Source organism: Hippopotamus amphibius, chromosome 8 (genome assembly GCF_030028045.1).
Source record: "Hippopotamus amphibius kiboko isolate mHipAmp2 chromosome 8, mHipAmp2.hap2, whole genome shotgun sequence".
Taxonomy (NCBI): Eukaryota; Metazoa; Chordata; class Mammalia; order Artiodactyla; family Hippopotamidae; genus Hippopotamus; species Hippopotamus amphibius.
Window position 1 is genome coordinate 65,404,280 of NC_080193.1, and position 19,967 is coordinate 65,424,246.

At 33.5% G+C, this 19,967-nt stretch overlaps 1 long non-coding RNA gene across 3 annotated transcripts in view; it reads left to right on the top strand.

The window, feature by feature from the left end:
- Positions 1–19,659, top strand: part of LOC130858112 (uncharacterized) — a 176,972-nt gene extending 157,313 nt beyond the window's left edge. For 2 of the 3 annotated variants that reach the window (XR_009054997.1, XR_009054998.1), the window contains one exon: positions 19,381–19,659. This is a non-coding gene — a long non-coding RNA (uncharacterized LOC130858112). Of the gene's footprint in view, positions 1–10,689; positions 10,986–19,380 lie in introns of those variants that run through there. The other variant, XR_009054999.1, reaches the window with a different exon arrangement.
- The last annotated feature ends 308 nt before the right edge of the window (positions 19,660–19,967 follow it).

Here is a 19,967-nt window from a genome sequence, read left to right on the forward strand (position 1 = left end):
TACACAAGGAAATAACAGGGGTGACATTATCTCATGGGCAGAGAGTAGGAGTTAGATAAATGGAGAACAGGAATGAGAGGTAAATTTTACTGTAAAATATTTTAAGATTTTAAAAACTTAAAATAAGTATGTATCTTAAATATTAAATGAATAAACTTTTGTTCATTTTTTTCCTCAAGTATTTATTGAGAGCCTACTTTGTGCCAGGCACTGTTTTAGGTGCTTGGGATCAGTGAACAAAACAGACAAAGATCTGCACCCTTATGGAGCTTAAATTCAAGTGGTGGGAGACAGACGTTTAAAATAATCATAATAAGCACAAAATGTTGTATGTACCTCGGAAGATAATATGTGCTGTGGAAAAAAGAAAACATATAAAACAGGGTAAGTTGTATTGGCAGTGTCAGTGAAATTAGGAGGAGGTGTTGCAATGTTAAATAGGATTAGCAGGGTAAGTCTTATCAAGAAAGAGCAGATTTAAGCAAACACTTAAAAGAAACAAGGGAATTAGTCATGTGGATATCTGAGGAAAGAATGTTCCCAGGTAAGGAGAACAACCAGTGTAGACTCATTGGGAGAGGAACATGTCAGATGTTTTCAATAAAAGGATTAGAGGCCAGTGTGTCTTGAGCAGAGCAAGAGGAATAGTGGTAGGATATGGGGCCAAAAAGATGATATCTGTTGGACTCTGTCTTAGCAGAGGAGTAACATGATCTGACAAATTTTGAAAAGCTGACTCTGATTTTACCAATGATAATTATTACAAATAAGCTGATGCAGAACAAGGGTAAAACCTGGGAGGTAATTTGAAATATTGATGCCTTAGACTAGAGGAATAGCAGTGGAAGTGGTGAGAAGTCATTGGAGTTTGTATGTAATTTGAAATTAAGTCAGTGGGATTTCTAACAGACTAGACTGGAGTGCGAGAGAGAGGACTCTGAACATGGTTTTTATATGCTCGCTCTAGACATAAATGTACGAGCATCAAACGGTCCTTAGTAAACCATGCTTCTTATTATATTAGCAGGTGGCAAATATAAGATAGGTCTCAATTTAAAAATTGAGGTGGGGGGGAGGGATGGACTGTAAGTTTGGGATTGACAAGTACACACTGCTATGTTTAAGAGGGATAACCAACAAAAATAAATTAATAAAAATAAAATTTTCAGAAAATGAGATGACAGGTGGGTAGTGACCATTTTAAAGGCAGGAATGCATGTCAGAGTGCTTACCTAATCTTTTTAAAATCAAGCTTATATTGTGCAGTTTTAAAAATGAACTTGGTACTTATTTTGAGCTTAATATAGTATATATAAAATTACTTATACAGGTTTATGCATTTCTGATCATTTGTTAACTGAAAATGCTTAAAAATTTTAGTGTGTAAAAACTTTATGAAACTGTGAAACAAATGCTTACAAAATATAAAGAGTTCAAAAGATTATCAGCCAGATTGAACATGTAGTGAAAACAGCTGGTAAGAGAACGTAAAAAGGAAAAAAAAATAGTTGAAAAAGAAAGGCAAATATCAAAGGCTGAATCAAACATATATAAAAATTTTTAATAATTAATAACTCACAATCAATAACAAAGAAGCATTATGGGTGGGATACATCTAGAAGCAATGTAAGGCATGATTTTGGAAACAGTAGTTGGACATTGAATGAATATAGCACATGACATGTGATAGAGCATCTTCACTTGACCCATTATCTGAGTTCTCTTTTCTGAATTGTTTTTATGAGCTGCTTCTAGGAAATATACACAAATCCAGAAATAACTTGGCAATGAGAACCTTTACTAGTGGGTACTAAGTTACTACCTGTATTTATTAGGAAGAGTCAAATATGTCCTGCTCTTAGATTTCAGTCATTGAACACTGAGACTAAGAACAAGATTGTGTTTCATTTATAGTGAATCATATGAATGAATGAAAGGATACAATTTATCATTTAGGTATATGGCAATATATCATTTTTCCATGGGTAGAGTTAGTACAGATCTATAATTGCAATTCTAAAAGGAAAAAAGGCTTTGAAATACAAAAGATTCTTTTTCCCTCAGTACATTTTGGTGGTAAAACCTGACTGACCTGGGAAGCTTAAGGGCCCACTTAAGTTCATCAAGAATTTAAAAGCTATTTATGACCACATACCAGATAACAGGTTAATATTCAAAATATATGAGGAACTCATACAACTCAATAGCCAAAAAATGAACAATCTGATTAAAAAATGGGCATAGGACCTGAATAGACATTTTTCAAAAAAAGACATAAGGTGGCCGACACATACCTGAAAAGGAGTTCAACATCACTGATCATCAGGGAAATGCAAATCAAAACCACAATGAAATATCACCTCACACCTGTAAGAATGGCTATTAAAAATAAATTTTAAAATAAATAAATAAATAAATAAAGTAATGTGTTGGCAAGGATGTGGAGAAAAGGGAACCCTAAGGGGGAATGTAAATTGGTACATCCTTTATAGAAAACATTATGGAAAAAATTGAAAATATATCTACAACATGGCCCCATATCTGCATATATATATACCACTTCTGGGAATATTTTGGAAGGAAACGAAATCATTATCTCAAAGTGATACCTGCACTGCTGTGCTTATTGCAACATTATTCACAATAGCCACAACATGGAAACAACCTGTGTCCATCAATGAGTGAATGGATGATGAAAATGGGATAAATATGTGAAAATGTGGTATAAATATTACATATATAGTCACACATGACTATATATGTATGTATATATGAATATTATTCAGCCGTAAAAAAGAAGGAAATGCTGCCATTTGTGACAACGTGGATGGACCTTGAGGGCATTATGCTTAGTGAAGTTAAGTCACACAGAGAAAGACAAATGCTGCACGATCTCACATATATGTAGAATCTTAAAACAACAACAACAACAAAAAACTCAGAAACAGATTAGAAGGGGTGATTGCCAAGGGCTGGGAAGTGGGAGAAATGAGATCTTGGTCAAAGTGTACAAACTCCCAGTTATAAGAGGAATGAGTTCTTGGGGTCTAATATTTAGCATGGTGCCTATAGTTAACAGTACTATATTATATACTTGAAAGTTGCAAAGAGAGTAGATCTTAAATGTTCTCACCACAAACACACTCACACAAAAATAGTGTAATTAGATGAAGTGATGGATGGGTTAACTAACCTTATTGAGGTAATCATTTTGCACTATGTGTATCAAATCATCACATTGTACAGAAATATACCAATCATATCTCAAAGCTGGAGGCAAAAAAAAAAGTGTCCTGCGAGGACAAAAGTAAAAGCTACTTGTTAATATGTGAAATTATTTGTGTTCTATGTTTATATCAAAGGGTGACTATTCACTACAGATAACATGAATGTCTTTGATGGCTAGACACCATTGGCTAGTGTTAGAGGTAAAATTCAGAAAATGCATCAAATTACCATTCTAAATCTCAAAAACTCCAGATTCCTAAATATGTTTGTCCACAAGAGTTTCTAAAATGTGTATAAAATCTATAGAATGAGATATGAAGGACATTATAATGGTGTTCATCTATGGTGAAGAGAGATGGGGCTTTTATTTTTCACTTTACAACCTTCAGTGCTCTTTGAATTTTACCAATATTATGAACTACTTTAATAAATTTTAAAAAATGACCTTAGAAATAAACATATGATGTATTATCTCTGTGCTATGGGAAAAAATCAGTTTACTTTTTGCTCTATCGCATGATTTTTAAGTGGGTAGTACTCTCAACCAAGTGTCCAGAGGAAGGGGAGCATACTATGGGCTAGAGAGGGTAGGATGACCTGTATAAATTTGGGTCTTGGGCAAAGTTTTAAAATATGAGGGGGGTTAGAGAACAAGAAAGGCAATGAAGAGCAAACCAGAAGGAAGGGTGATATTAGATGAAACTACATATAGTGTATAATTTGTTTGGGGCTTCTTGCTAATTGTACGTCTGTTTATTTTTACTTTATATTATGCAGTTATACTTTAATTATACTTTAATTCTACAATGTGGAATTAGTAGAATTTTCATTGCTTTATTCCACATTAGTTAATTAATGGATTTTACATAGCTTGCATGTCATATAATTGTAAAGACATGAAATAAAGACACTGTACTATGTTTTTGCTTCACCCAGATAACTTCTTTAATAGGCTTAAATTATAAGACTTCATTTCTTCTAGGTAAAATGTGTGACTAGAAACAATTTTGTGGTCTTGCTATATACCTAATTCGTGTGTTACATTTTTAGCTGTCAGTTAATTTTTTTTAAGTTGCCTATAAGTATCACTTGACTATTTGTTATTTTTATAGATTGTCTGTCACTTATATGGACTCGTCATTCCCCAACTTTTCTCTTTAATTATTTTTCTTAGAAACTTTACAGCAAAACTTTTAATAACAAAGCACATACTTTCATGAAATATAAAGTTAATAGAAATAGTGTCACCAGGTGCCTCTGTTCTACAAGTTATAGTAAAATAATTTATTTGAAGCAAATTAAATTTTAATTGTCTCCAGTAATGTTCCTGCAGAGGATTTATTATTGTATTTAATATTGAAAATATCCAAATCCAAATGTGATTTTTTAGCCCTATTATTACTTCTCTTTTTCATTAATATTGGTATAATGTCACTTCTTCATTTGATTTCTCCATGAATACAGAAGGTTTTTTCTTTCAGGTTTATTGAGATATAATTAACATATAGCACTATATAAGTTTAAAGTTTACAGCTTTAACTATATACTTTAACTTAAATGATTTGACTTAAGTACATCATGAAATGATTACCACAATAAGTTTAGTGAACATCCATCATCTCATATAGATATAAAATAAAAAGAGAAGTGTTTTTCACTTGTGATGAGAAAGAACTCTTAGGATTCACTTTCCTAACAACTTTCATATATAGCATACAGCAGTGTTAATCATATTAATCATGTTGTATATTACATCCCTAATATTTGTTTATTTTATAACTGGAAGTTTATACATTTGACTACTTTCATCCAGTTTCCTCTCTCCCTCCCCCTTCCTCTGATAACCACAAATCTGTTCTCTCTTTCTATGAGTCTATTTGGTTGTTTGTTTTTTGAAGTATAATTGACCTACAGCACTAGTTAGTTCCTGGTGACAACATAGTGATTCCATATTTCTATTCATTACAAAATGATCACAGTAAATCTAGTTACTATCTGTCACCATACAAATATATTGCATTATTATTGACTATATGCTTTATATTTTATTCCCATGGCTCATTTATTTTGTAACTGGAAATTTCCCTCACCTGTTTCACTCATCCTCCCACCCTCCTCCCCTCTGGCAACCACCTGTTTGTTTTCTGTATCTATGACTCTGTTTTGTTTTGTTATGTTTGTTCACTTGTTTTGTTTTTTAGATTCCACAGATCAGTGAAATCATATGGTATTTCTTTCTCTGTCTAATTTATTTCATTTAACATAATACCCTATGGGTTGATCCATGTTGTGGGAAATGGCAAGATTTCATCCTTCTTCTATGGATGAGTAATATTCCATTGTGTGTATGTGTGTGTGAGATATATACATATCTCAGAGTCACTTAGGCTGCTTCCATATCTTTGCTATTGTGAGTAATGTAAATATGTAGGTGCATATGTCTTTTTGAATTAGTGTTTTTGTTTTCTTTGGTAAAATATCCAGAAGTGGAATTGCTGGATGATATGGTAGTTCTAATTTTTTGAGATACTTCTATACTGTATTCTATACTGACTACACTAATATAATTCCCACCAACAGTGCACAAGAGTTCCTTTTGCTCCACATTCTAACACTATTTATTGTCCTTTTGATAATAGCCCTTTTGACAGGTATGAGGTGATATCTCATTGTGGTTTTGATTCGCATTTCACTCATGAGTAAAGATGTTGAGCATCTTTTTATGTGCCTGTTGGCCACCTGTATGTCTTCTTTGGGAAAATGTCTATTCAGATTCTCCCAATCTTTTAATAGATTTTTGGTTTTTGGTTTTTTGTTGTTGTTGTTTTTGATATTGAGTTGTGTGATTTCTTTGTATATTTTTGACATTAACCCCTTATCATATATATTGCTTGCAAATGTTCTCTCCCATTCAAAATGCAGCTTTTCCATTTTGTTGATAATTTCCATTGCTATGCAAAAGCTTTTTAGTTTGATATAGTCCCATTTGTTTATTTTTACTTTTGTTTCCTTTGCCTGAGGAGACATGTCCAAAAAAAATATTGCTAAGACAGATGTCAGGGAACATACTGCCTATGTTTTCTTCGAGAGTTTTTATGGTTTCAGCTCTTGTATGTAAGTCTTTAATCCATTTTGAGCTTACTTTTGTATATGGTGTGACAAAGTAATCCAGTTTGATTTTTATGCATATAGCTGTCCAGTTTTCCCAACACCATTTATTGAAGAGGCTGTCTTTTCCCCATTGTATGTTTTTGCCTCCTTTGTCATAGATTAATTGACTGTATAAGGGTGGATTCATTTCTAGGCTCTGTATTCTGTTCCATTGATCTATGTGTCTGTTTTTGTGCCAGCACCATACTGTTTTATTACTGTAATTTTGTAGTGTAGCTTGAAGTCAGGGAGCTTGACACTTCCAGTTTTGTTCTTCTTTTTCAAGATTGTTTTGGCTATTCAGGGTCTTATATGTTTCCATACAAGTTTTAGAATTATTTGTTCTAGTTCTGTGGAAAATGCCATAGGCATTTTTATAGGGATTGCATCAAAACTGTATGATTCAATGAACCTTGGGTAGTATGGTTGTTTTAACAATATTAATTCTTCCAATTCATGTGCATGATGTATCTTTCCATCTGTTTGTGTCATCTTTTACCCATGTCTTATAGTTTTCCAAGTATAGGTCTTTTACCTTCTTAGATTTATTTATAGGATTTTATTCTTTTTAGTGCAATTATAAATAGTATTGTTTTCTTAATTTCTCTTTCTGATAGTTCATTGTTACTGTATAGAAATGCAACAGATTTCTGTATATTAATTTTGTATCCTGCAGCTTTACTAAATTTATTTATTAGTTCTAATTGTTTTTTGGTGGAGGGTTTTCTCTCTAAAGTATCATGTCATCCTCAAACAGTCACATTTTCTTCCTTTCTAATTTGGGTTTCTTATATTTCTTTTTGTGGTCTGATTGCTGTGGCTAGGACTTCCAAAACTATGTTGAATAAACTAGCAAATGTGGCATCCTTGTCTTATTCTTGATCTTACAGGAACAGCTTTCAGCTTTCACCATGAAGTATGATACTGGCTATAGATTTGTCATATATATCCTTTATTATGTTGCAGTATGTTCCCTCTATACCCACATTGTTGACATTTTTTTTCAGCTCTTTATTGGAATATAATTGCTTTACACTATTGTGCCAGTTTTTGCTATACAACATAGTGAATCAGCTGTATTTATACATATATCCCCGTAACTCCTCCCTCCTGTGACTCCTTCCCACCTTCCCTATCCCAACCCTCTAAGTCATAAATTTATGTTGAATTCTGTCAGAAGCTTTTTCTGCATCTATTGAGATGATCATATAATTTTTATTATTCAATTTGTTAATGTGGTGTATCACATTGACTGACTTGCTGATATTGAACCATCCTTGTGTCCCTGGAATAAATCTCACTTGATCTCAACGTATGATTCTTTTAATGCATCGTTGAATTCAATTTGGTTATATTTTGTTGAGAATTTTTCTTCATTCATCAGTGATATTGGCGTGTTATTTTTCTTTTTTTGTGTTGTCTTTTTCTGGTTTTGGTATCAAGGTGATGCTGACCTCATAGAAAGGGTTTGGAAGTGTCACGAATACATATTTTTTTTTATTATCTTCAGAAACTGATTATGTCAACAAAGTAGTCCATATAGCTCAACTTGCTGTACATGATTGTGTATATATAAAAATAAACAAAAACTACTACCTATTGAAGGAAGGCCATTAGCATTACTTTTTCATTGTTTTTCAGTTTCATCTAAAATTCTAAAGTAGATTTTATTTAATAAGCTTAATAAATACTATTTGATCATAGTATCTTTATGTGATGTGGTTTTTTTTTAAGAATTTTTTGCTGTAGATCATTTTTAAAGTCTTTATTGAATTTGTTACTATATTGCTTCTGTTTTATGTTTTGGTTTTTTGGCCGCGAGGCATGTGAGATCTTAGCTCCCCTACCAGGGATCAAACCCACACCCCCTGCATTGGAAGGCGAAATCTTAAATGGACTGCCAGGGAAGTCCCTCTTTACATGCTATTTTAACATCATTTTCATTCCAAAAAGAAAAGGCTTAAAGCCAGTTAATTCCAGCTGTAAGCATTAACCAATTTCTTCATCCTAAATAGGACCTATAGACTGATTTTCGTGCAAATCAGTTGCTATTGCTGTGTTATCCTCACAGACTGATTTTTATGCAAATCAGTTGCTATTGCTATGTTATCGTCACATGTATGTATCATCCTTTTCTATCTCCAGTGTTAAGAGTGTACTACTTATGAAGTAATTCTGAATTCTTTTTTCCTAATACTTCAAGCATACCTTAATTTATACAAACTATTCAAGAGATAGCAGGTTCTATAAAATTACTGGGAAGCTCACATTTTGCTAAATTACCTAGATCGAATTATATTTTATACTTTATATTATTAAACTTTTTAGTAATAAACTTATATTTTGATCTTAAAAGACCAAAACAAAACAAAAAAAGAATATTTAATAGTGTTGTTGTTACCATATATTAAAATAAATATTGGGAGCTGCTTGAATTTATCTCATGGTCATTTACTAGAATCTAGTAATCACATTATGTTATATTTATAAACTGAAATTTACTTATTTTACTTATATTTTCAATATGAATAAAACAGAAATTAATGAATAAAACAAATTATAAAAAATATATAACTAAATATTGGTAATTTAGTAAGAATTTTATCCTGTTTCAATTTATTTTCTATGAATATTAAAGAAAGTGTTTCTTCCTACATACATATAAAGCTTTTTGATTCTTATAAATTTTTAGTATACCTATATACATATATATATATAAAGATTATGCAGTTGTAACTTCAGTGGACTTTCCCAATCCACTGGAGTAAATTTCTCTCTTTACCTATTGCTGACTGGTTGTGATCTGCCAGTGGAAGCAGTCATTCAATTGATCTTAACACCCAAATCATCAAGCCAATTTATGTATTTTAGTTAGTAATATCTTCAACTTAAGCCTGACTAGAACATCAGTATGGGACCCAAGTAGATGAACAAATAGGTTTTGGTGGACTTTGCTGTCCCTTTCTTTTCTTGTTTCTTTTTTCCTCTATAATTCACCTTTCACATGTTAAAACTTCACGTTGTTCAAGTTCAGACAGATTCTAATTTCTTTATTCTTTCATTCTTCTGGTTGAATCTTCAATTTAAAATGTATTCCAGTTTCCAAAAACCATTGCTCACAGTGACCCTATTGTAGTGGTTTTAGATTGGTTTGCAAATATTTCCTAACTTATTTTCGAATAAAAAGAATTTGGGCTTTGAATTTAGAGGGAAAAAATGCCAGATTAACTCTATTTTTAGCATCTGATTGGAATTTTTTATTTTTGTTATGTCTTTGAAGTAAGGACTAAACCAGCTTTGGTCTATTATTTGATTCTTTTCCTATGTTTCTTTACTTATCCATACGAATTATATGTGTTCCATGTTTAGATTTTTGTGTGTTCTTAAATTTTTAAATGTGCAGTTTCTGAAGAGCTTATTACTACTTTCTTTTAGCTTGATCTTACAAGATCAGTGTGGCTATTCACAGTCACAAACAGAAATAGTTCCCTAGTATAGTTCATCTTAGCAGTTTATTTCTAATACTTTTGAGATTTAAAATTCTGTGATAAAATGAGTTCATTCTTTTTCATAAAAATGTTTTTCATGATAGCTTTATTAAAATATGTATTTGCTATAAATTTTGCAATTTTAAATTGTACAATTCAGTGCTTTTTGGTGTATTCACAGCGTTGTGCATCAGTTACCACTTACTCCAGAACATTTTCATCACACTGAAAAGAAACCCTGTACTACTCTTTAGCAGTCACTCTTCATTCCCCTCTACTCCAAACCCCTGGCAATCATTAATCTTCTTTTCATCTCTATGGATTTGCCTATTCTGGACATTTTATAGTCATAGAATCATACATTATACTGCTTTTTCTGTCTTGCTCCTTTCACGTAGCATAATGTTTTCAAGTTTCATCCATGTTGTAGTATGTCAGAATTTCATTCCTTTTTATGAATATAAATAATATTCCATTGTATGGATGATGCTACATTGTATGTATCTATCAATTCATGATAGTTTATTCTTTTTGAATCAGTAATTATCAGTGACAAGAAGCCTAATATTATCATTTGGTACAGAGCAGTCTTTGATGTACGTTTTAGGCATTAAAAACTTGTTTGTTTTTTTAAATTTTGGTATGTTTTTTAACAGTTGTAATGGATTTAAACTTACCTTTCAAAACTAAAAATTTCTTAATTCTGAAACACATCTGACTCCCAAAAGTTTTGGATGAAGGTATTGTGTATACTATCTGGAAATTAAGGGAAAAGGAGAATTTGGTCATCTGTTGAGAATATTTAATTTATCCTTTTTTCTAGGTAAACATTCACTAGACCCTGCCTTCCTTATATCTGTAACTAAAGTGCATCCTTTCTGAGAAGAGAGTCTCCCTTCTGTTTTTACCACCGTGAACTGAGTTCATTTTTTCTAGATTATAAAGTAGCAGCTTCTTTACATCTGTGAGCAGCTTACTTTACATCTATTAAAGAAGTTAACAGACTGAACTTTAACAATCTGTTTACTTGTCAGTTTTCTAGCTACTGGCCTGTAAGCTCCTTGAAAACAAAAACTATCATTTATCGCTTGGCTTTTTTCTACAAGACTGGCAAAGAGTTTCTACTCATCTGTTTGCTGGAGGAATAATGAATGAATATGTAGAGTGAATAAATATTATCAGTTATTTTTCCTATTCTTTGGTACAGTGTTTCTCAACATGTTTTTAATAGATAAGTGTTAAAATTTTCAAGAAGAATGTCATTGTTTTTCAGTTACAAAAATGCTTGGAAACCTATATTATTAAAAATTGGATCACAACCCAAAACTTTATGAAGTAAGATTGCAAGTCAAGAAGAATTGGACGTCTATAATGAACATTCAGAGAAATAACATTTCTATATATGATAAGCTGCAAAAGCATAAATATTTAGGAAACTGTTGCATAAAACTCCTATGAAGCCTATAAATCTGTTTTCAAAATCAGCTGATTTTAATTTCTAAATAAGAAAATTTTACTCAAAATTTTGAATGTGATCATCACCATATTCTTTTTAATACTGACTTTTAGAATATTTGAGTCATCTAGGGGTTCCTTTTGATTAGATAAATGCAACTTATAGACTTGATGACAGTCATCTTAAGGCAGATTTGCAGGCTTCAGAGGATTCTTATGCTCCTAATTAATTATATGTCACCAAAAGTTTCTTTGTGCTTGCTGTCTTTAACCAGCAATCTGTGTGACAATAAATTTGAAAATGTAGGACTGATAGTTAAACAAAAGTTAAACCTCTATAATAATCACAAACACCATAGTGTCATCCAAGTAATGAGCTGCCTGAGCGGCTGAGATACAAGCATGCTTCTCAGGCCCCTAGAATAGTCATTGACTCACATGCCTTGGGTGCTCTCAACTCATTCCATTAAATAACTATGCAGTTATTAATTTCTTAAAAATTTAAACAGATGTTATTACCACTTTTAACATTATGAACTCCTTGTAAAACTCTGTCACCTTCTAGATCAGGGATCAGCAAACTTTTTCTGTTAAAGGCCAGATAGTAAATATTTTAGGCTTGGCTGACTGGCAGGTCCTCAACTGCTATTGAGGCGTGAAAGCAGTCACAGGTGATACATGAAGAAATGAGCATGGCTGTGTTTCAGCTTTATTTATGGACACTGAAATTTGAATTTCATATAATTTTCAGGTGATGCTTTTTGAACCATTTAAAACATAAATACCATTCTTGGCTGGGGGGCCATACAAAAACAGGTGGCAAACCGGATTTGTTCACTGGCTGAAGTTTGGCAACCCATACTCTAGATGGTTAAATCTATTGGTTGGGGAAGATCTGCTGTAGTAATACATTCTGAAACTCCTCCACTACCAATTCTATTATTCCATCCCAAAGTGAGTTGAGCTTACGCCCAGTGACAAAAGATGTTCAATTTGTTACCAGCAGCTTCTGTGTGACCCCAATAATGTTGCTTCTTTGTCCCATTTCACAAGTAGCTCACAGAAGTAAATAAAAGGAAATTTCAACACTGCCTGCTGTGAAACTAATTGTCTTTTGTTAAGATTATGTACTGTGGTATAATGGAAAGAAAAGCTGGGAAACTTAGAAACCAGGCTGTAGTTGCTTCTACCGCTACTCAAAGTGGTCAAGTTTCTCAAGCCTCTGAGGTTCCATTTTTCTCTCCTGCTCATCTGAAAGAAGTATTGAGGTTATATTGTAGTAGTGGATATGAAATCACTGGTAAAGTAAAAAGTGTAAAAAAACATTGCCATTGTGGTGGTGGTTCTATTGAATACTTTATTGTTTACTCTTAAATAGGATTTCTTGCAGGGTTCCCTGGGTATGCTCATATAGTCCTCTTGAAGATTAGGTATAGACTAAAGATTGCTCATAAACTTTCCACAGGCATTTTATCTCCATACTCTCACACTTTTAAGCTACTCTCATCTCCTTATGGTATATAGATATACCAAGTTCATTACTAATAGTACTAAGAAATTTTTAAATTATTTTCTTCTTCTTTCTTATTCCTTTATGAAGGAAGAGACTTCATCTCATCCCCATTGTATCTCCAGTACCTAAAACAAGGTCTAGAATATATTTCGGTCTCATAAATAGTTTCTGAGTAAATCAGTGACAAAAATAATCCCATATGTTTACTTGCCTTTCATTATTAAAAGGAATATAAAAAGCTGCTTATGAACAAAATGTGTTTAAATACATAAAATACGTAGGATTACAAAGGAAATCTACTTTTTTGCAGCTTTACTAACATGTAGTTCTATCCACAGATCTTTTAGGGTCCATGAACCCTGGTTTTTAAAATATGGAAGGATTTTCACCTAGTATCAGGGGACACACAATCCATAATTCTAAATTGCAAAAATACTTTGACAGGATCAAAAAACAAATGCAAACTTTACTTGGTCTTTTTAAGAAATCCTTCCTCTGCACTTTTAAATTATACCAAAAAGAACAATGAATTTTTTTAAGCCTATTTTGCTTAAATTTATTTTGGTTGCAACAAGAAAAACAGAGTTTGGCAAGCTTGTTTAAAAAGCTTATGGCAAACCATCATCCTGTTACCAAAACCAGACAAAGATACTACAAAAAAAGAAAATTACAGACCAACATCACTGATTAATTTAGATTCAAAAATCCTCAACAAAATACCAGCAAACAGAATCCAACAACACATTAAAAGGATCATACACTATGATCAAGTGGGTTTATCCCTGGAATGCAAGGATTTTTCAATATATGCAAATCAATCAATATGATATACCATATTAACAAACTGAAGGATAAAAATCACATGATCATCTCAATAGATGCAGAAAAAGGTTTTGACAAAATTCAACACCCATTTATGATAAAAACTCTCCAGAAGGTGGGCATAGAGAGAGGGAACCTACCTCAACACAGTAAAGTCCATATATGACAAACCCACAGCAAACATCATTCTCAGTGGTGAAAAACTGAAAGCATTCCCTCTAAGATCAGGAACAAGACAAGGATGTCCATTATCTCCACTACTATTCAACATAGTCTTGGAAGTCCTTGCCACAGCAATCAGAGAAGAAAAAGAAATAAAAGGAACCCAAATTGGAAAAGAAGTAAAACTGTCACTGTTTGCAGATAACATGACACTATACATAGAAAACCCTAAAGATTCCACCAGAAAGCTACTTGAACTAATCAATGAATTTGGTAAAGTTGCAGGATACAAAATTAACACACAGAAATCTCTTCCATTTCTATACACTAACAATGAAAGATCAGAAAGAGAAATTAAGGAAACAATCCCATTCACCATTGCAACAAAAAGAATAAAATACTTAGGAATAAATCTAACTAAGGAGGTAAAAGACCTGTACTCAGAAAACTATAAGACACTAATGAAAGAAATCAAAGACGACACAAACAGATCGAGAGATATACCGTGTTCTTGGATTGGAAGAATCAACACTGTGAAAATGACTATACTACCCAAAGCAATCTACAGATTCATTGCAATCCCTGTCAAATTACCAATAGCATTTTTTGCAGAACTAGAACAAAGAAATCCTAAAATTTGTATGGAGACACAAATAGCCAAAGCAATCTTGAGAAGGAAAGACGGAGTTGGTGGAATCAGACTCTCTGACTTCAGACTATACTACAAAGCTACAGTAATCAAGACAATATGGTACAGGCACAAAAACAGAAATACAGATCAGTGGAACAGGATACAAAGCCCAGAGATAAACTATGGTCAACTAATCTATGACAAAGGAGGCAAGGATATACAATGGAGAAAAGGCAGCCTCTTCAATAAGTGATGCTGGGAAAACTGGACAGCTACATGTAAAAGAATGAAATTAGAACACTTCCTAACACCATACACAAAAATAAATTCAAAATGGATTGAAGACCTAAATGTAAGGCCAGACACTATAAAACCCCTCGAGGAAAACATAGGAAGAACACTCTTTGACATAAATCACAGCAAGATCCTTTTTGACCCACCTCCTAGAGTAATGGAAACAAAAACAAAAATAAATGGGACTCAATGAAACTTAAAAGCTTGTGCAGAGCAGAGGAAACTGTAAGCAAGACGAAAAGACAGCCCTCAGAAAGGGAGAAAGTGTTTGCAAATGCATCAACGGGCAAAGGATTAATCTCCAAAATATATAAATAGTTCATGCAGCTCAATATCAAAAAAACAAACAACCCAATCCGCAAATGGGCAGAAGACCTAAATAGGCATTTCTCCAAGAAAGACATACAGATAGCCAAGAGGCACATGAAAAGCTGCCCAACATCACTAACAGACATGCAAATCAGAACTACAATGAGGTATTACCTCACACTGGTTAGAATGGGCATCATCAGAAAATCTACAAACAGTAAATGCTGGAGAGGGTGTGGAGAAAAGGGAACGCTCTTCCCCTGTTGGTGGGAATGTAAACTGATACAGCCACCATGGAGAACAGTATAGAGGTTCCTTGAAAAACTCAAAATAGAGTTATCATATGACCCAGCAGTCCCACTACTGGACATATACCCAGAGAAACACCATAAATCAAAAAGACACTACCCTCCAATGTTTCTTGCAGCACTGTTTACAATAGCTAGGACATGGAAGCAACCTAAATGTCCATCAACAGACGAATGGATAAAGAAGATGTGGTACATATATACTATGGAATATTACTGTAAAAAGGAATGAAATTGGGACATTTGTAGAGACATGGACCTAGAGACTGTCATTACAGAGTGAAGTGAGTCAGAAAGAAAAACAAATATCGTATATTCACACATATATGCGGAATATAGAAAAATGATACAAATCAACCAGTTTGCAGGGCAGAAATAGAGACACAGATGTGGAGAACAAACATAGACACCAAGTGGGGAAAGTGGGGGGGCGGGGGATGAATTGGGAGATTGGGATTGCCATATATACATTACTAATAAGAAAAAATCAAATTGTACACTTTAAATATATGCAGTTTATTGTATGTCAATAAAAGTTCTTGAAAAAAAAAAAAGCTAATGGCAAGGTTTTTCCCATTTGCCTGGGAAGATAATAGTGTGTCATGAAATCCACATGTTGGAAGAAAAGGAACAAGGGTAGCTCTGGGGATTTCAGCTTTCTCTAGAGTAGAGCCATTGATGGGGACTCCCACTCACATGTCCAAATTTCAGTCTTCTAAAAAGAAACCTGGTTGATTCAGCTTGGATCACAGATGCATGCCTGAATTTATCAGCCAAAGTCAGAGGGTAGAATCATGCGGTAGAGCTATCGGCACTGAGGGCCACTGTTATCAGGGTGAGCTGGGAAGCTACCTCAAGAGATATATAGTCTTATTAGTTCGACTCCAGAAAATGGTATATTTATTTTATATTTATCAGTGTCTCAAGATGATACATTACACTCGAAGCTACATCTTTGTCCACTGACCCTTAGATAGACTACATTTACAATTATGAGTTTTAATATTTGCCAGATCACCCACTGCCATATGCCATATTAATGAATGGCTTAATATCTTATAATACAGCCAGTATAATGTAGTGGCAATATATCATAGAGGCTTAGAGTGTAGGCCCCTGAGCTAAACTTGCATGGCTTCATATCCAACTCTACCACTTTATTAGCTCTGAAAGTTTAAACAAATTACTCAATCTCTGACCCTCATTTTTGCCGTCTATAAAAAGGAAGCTTATCAGTGAGCTTTTGCTGCAGTACAAACCACCACAGAAATCTCACTGGCATGCCATAGTAAGCATTTAGTTCTTGTTCAGAAGTCTGTGGGTAAGCAGAAGGAGGTCTGATCCAGGTTGGGCTCAACTAGACTTGGTTCCAAGTAGAGGATGGGCCTTGGTCTGTGCCACATGTCTCTCATCTTCCTTGAACCTATGGCTACCTGAAACATTTTTTTCTCAGAGTAAAAAGCAAGAGAGCGAGGAAGAAGCCCACTTGCTAAAGCATACATATTTCAAGGCTCTGCTTGTGTGTTGTCTGCTATTATCCTATTTGGTCAAACAAGGCATGTGTCCAAGCCCAAACTCAAAGAGCAGAGAGATACATGTGCACCACCCATGGATGTGTGGTAGGGAAAGAGAGGAATAATCCAGTATACCACAGAGATTTAATATTTAATATTAGTATCTAGCTAATAGACTTGTTGTAAGTTTAATACTGTACATACAGAGCTAAAATAGTACTTGGCACACAGTAAATGCTCAATAAATAATTGTTATTATTAGGCATACTCAACTCACACAGAAGTTCAATATTATGTATCTGTGATACATTTGAGTTAAACATGCATGCTAAAACTTAATTAAAAACTTGTCTCTAATTTTTCAATTGTAGATTTTTGAACAAGACTATATGTCTTTCAGTCGGGCCAGCCAACTTCTGGGTTATTGCCTCAATTACTTGACTCTTAGTAAAATCATAGAACTACTAAAGATTGAGTTCTGCCCTCTCATTTTAGAGATAATGAGTTGGGCCAAGAATGGTGAGGTATCTAAATCAAAGAGAAGGAGATAGATGGATGGAAGATGGATAGATAAATGATAAATAGGTAAGTAATTAAATAGAAAATGGGAATGCAAGGAAGTACCTAGGTCTCTAGAGTTCTAGTTGACAACTCTTCCCACTATAGTACACAGCCCAGATGTTGTTTCCTGTAGTTTTATCTAAGTGCTGTTTATCATATTTTTTCTTTAGTGAGCCATACAAGAAGAAATAATTTTAAGAAGCTTTTAAAATAATTTTTTCAACTGTTCCTTCAAATGATAAGAATATTATTACAAGATAGGGTTTACTTATAATGTTAAAAAAAAAAACTAATCCTTACAGAAGCCTTCACTTATCTACTTAACTAATATTTATTGAGTACTTATATTTTAGGCACTTTGGCATACAGCAAAAAAAAAAAAACTGGTCTTGTGAGCATACATTACATAGAGGAGACAGGCAATAAACAAATTAATATGTAGTATATTCCACAATCCTTTATCTGCAATTCCAAAATCCAAGAGCTCTAAGACTGAAATTTTTTGCAGTTCATATAGTGGTAAAACCTGACCTAATCTTAACTTGTTTAGTGGTAAAACTGATATGAGCTATTTATTGTCTTTTTACAAACCACTTAGAATGGATGTATGTTTTGCTGTAGAAATATTAGCATATTTTATTTGAGTGCTGTCCCAAACCTCTCAGACTAGGGGGAGAGGCTGCATAATTATAGTCCATTTACCATATTACCTTTAAAAACTCTAATAATACTTAATCCCAAAACACATCTGACCCCCTAGGGATTATGTTGGGTTGTATGATATCTAGAAATTGTAAATACTGTGACTGGAAATGAAGCACGTATAGGTATAGAAAATGAGGGTCAATAGGGAGAGGGACGAGTGCTGGAAGGTAGGAAAGTTGTTTGCTAGTAGTAAAAGACCTCTCTGGGAGGTGACATTTGAGCAGATTCTTGAAACACGCAGTGGAGCTCTCAGGGAGAAGAGTGTTTCAGTCATCGGGAACAGACACGCAGCTGTGTGGAGAAGTGTTCCAGTCTGAGGAAGAACCAAGGTCAAAGACCTTAACCAAAAGTGTGCTTAGCATATTTAAGGAAGAACAAGAAGACCACTAGGCTGTAGAATGCCCAGCAAGGGGAAGAGGGATAGGATAGGCTCTCAGAGGTAGCCAAGGCCCAATCATCTAAAGCAAGATAAGGTCTTTGGATTTTATCATGGATGTTCTGGGATTTCTGTGAGAGGTTTTGATCAAGAGAGTGTCTAAAATCCAATTTTCCTTTTAAAAATATTGCTCTTGATAATAAAAATATCCCTCTTTTGCAATATGGATAATAGATTGCTGCAGTACCACAGATTAGAAAAAATAAATGGTCATAACTGGTTGAAATTCAGAAATTTAATGGTGGTTGGTCATTTTTAATAAAATAATCATATTTTAATAAAATAGCATCTTAGATGTTCATGAGCAAGTGCTGCGCTTTGAATTAATAACCTAAATATAACTTAACTATCATGTTCTTTCTTCCTAGATTTTTCTCTAAGCATTAGGGCTTAGAAACTAGCTTAGTCATGATAATGCTATGCCCAATCTCCCTCCCTCTTACAAAAAGTCTTCTTTTCTACCTGCTGGGAGATAACTGGGGGAAAGAGCCTTGAACTTGGAGTGATAAAACTAGTTTCTCTTGCTGGCTTTGCCACCAGTTGATTGTAACAGTGGTTGAGTCGTTTAACCTGCCTGGATTTTAGTTTCCTATCCTGTAAGATACAGGGATTGAATCATCTGATTTATATAGCTCTTTCTTACCAGAAGTTATAAATTTAGCAAGTCCTGTGTGTAAGACTAAAATGCTGAGATTCTTAATCAGACCTCATTAAGAATATCAAAATGTCCTTAAATATGAATCTAATGAAATATAGCATAAATGGCTGTCTGTTCAAAATTTACCCTTATTTCCTTTTTAACAGGACCAAGGAAATATATACCAGAAGCCAAGAGCACAGAATATTTTCCTTCATCAATCTGTAGAACCATGATACTCCTCTAATTCCATCAAACACAAAGGAATGACCACCTTGACAGATGGCCACAAAGGATGTCAACAATTTTTTGGAGGCAAGCAATGAAATATTTGTGCTATGAGTTTTCTATTATTAAATATGTAGAAACAAGTAGAATCATTTTACGTTTTGATGAAAAAATAAAAAGTATTCTTTAATAGAGCAGTTTATATAAGCAAAGCTGTTTCTCTCTTCCTTTTTTTTTTTTTTTCCTGAGCACTATTGCATGTCAGAAATTACAATAAGCTGCTTTTATCCCTACCTGGAGTACCATATAGTAGAGGACTACATTATATCCCTAAATACAAAAAATTTAAAAAATAAAAATTAAGTACCCATGTTTGAAAACAGGGCTTTTTGCCTCTATCTTGGACACACATATCATATAACTACAAATTCTAAATAGTTTGGGAAGTTAGAATTACTTTCTACTTATTTTAAAATTATCCATACCATGTATGAATTTTTTTTGTTTAATTTCTATATTTTTTCCC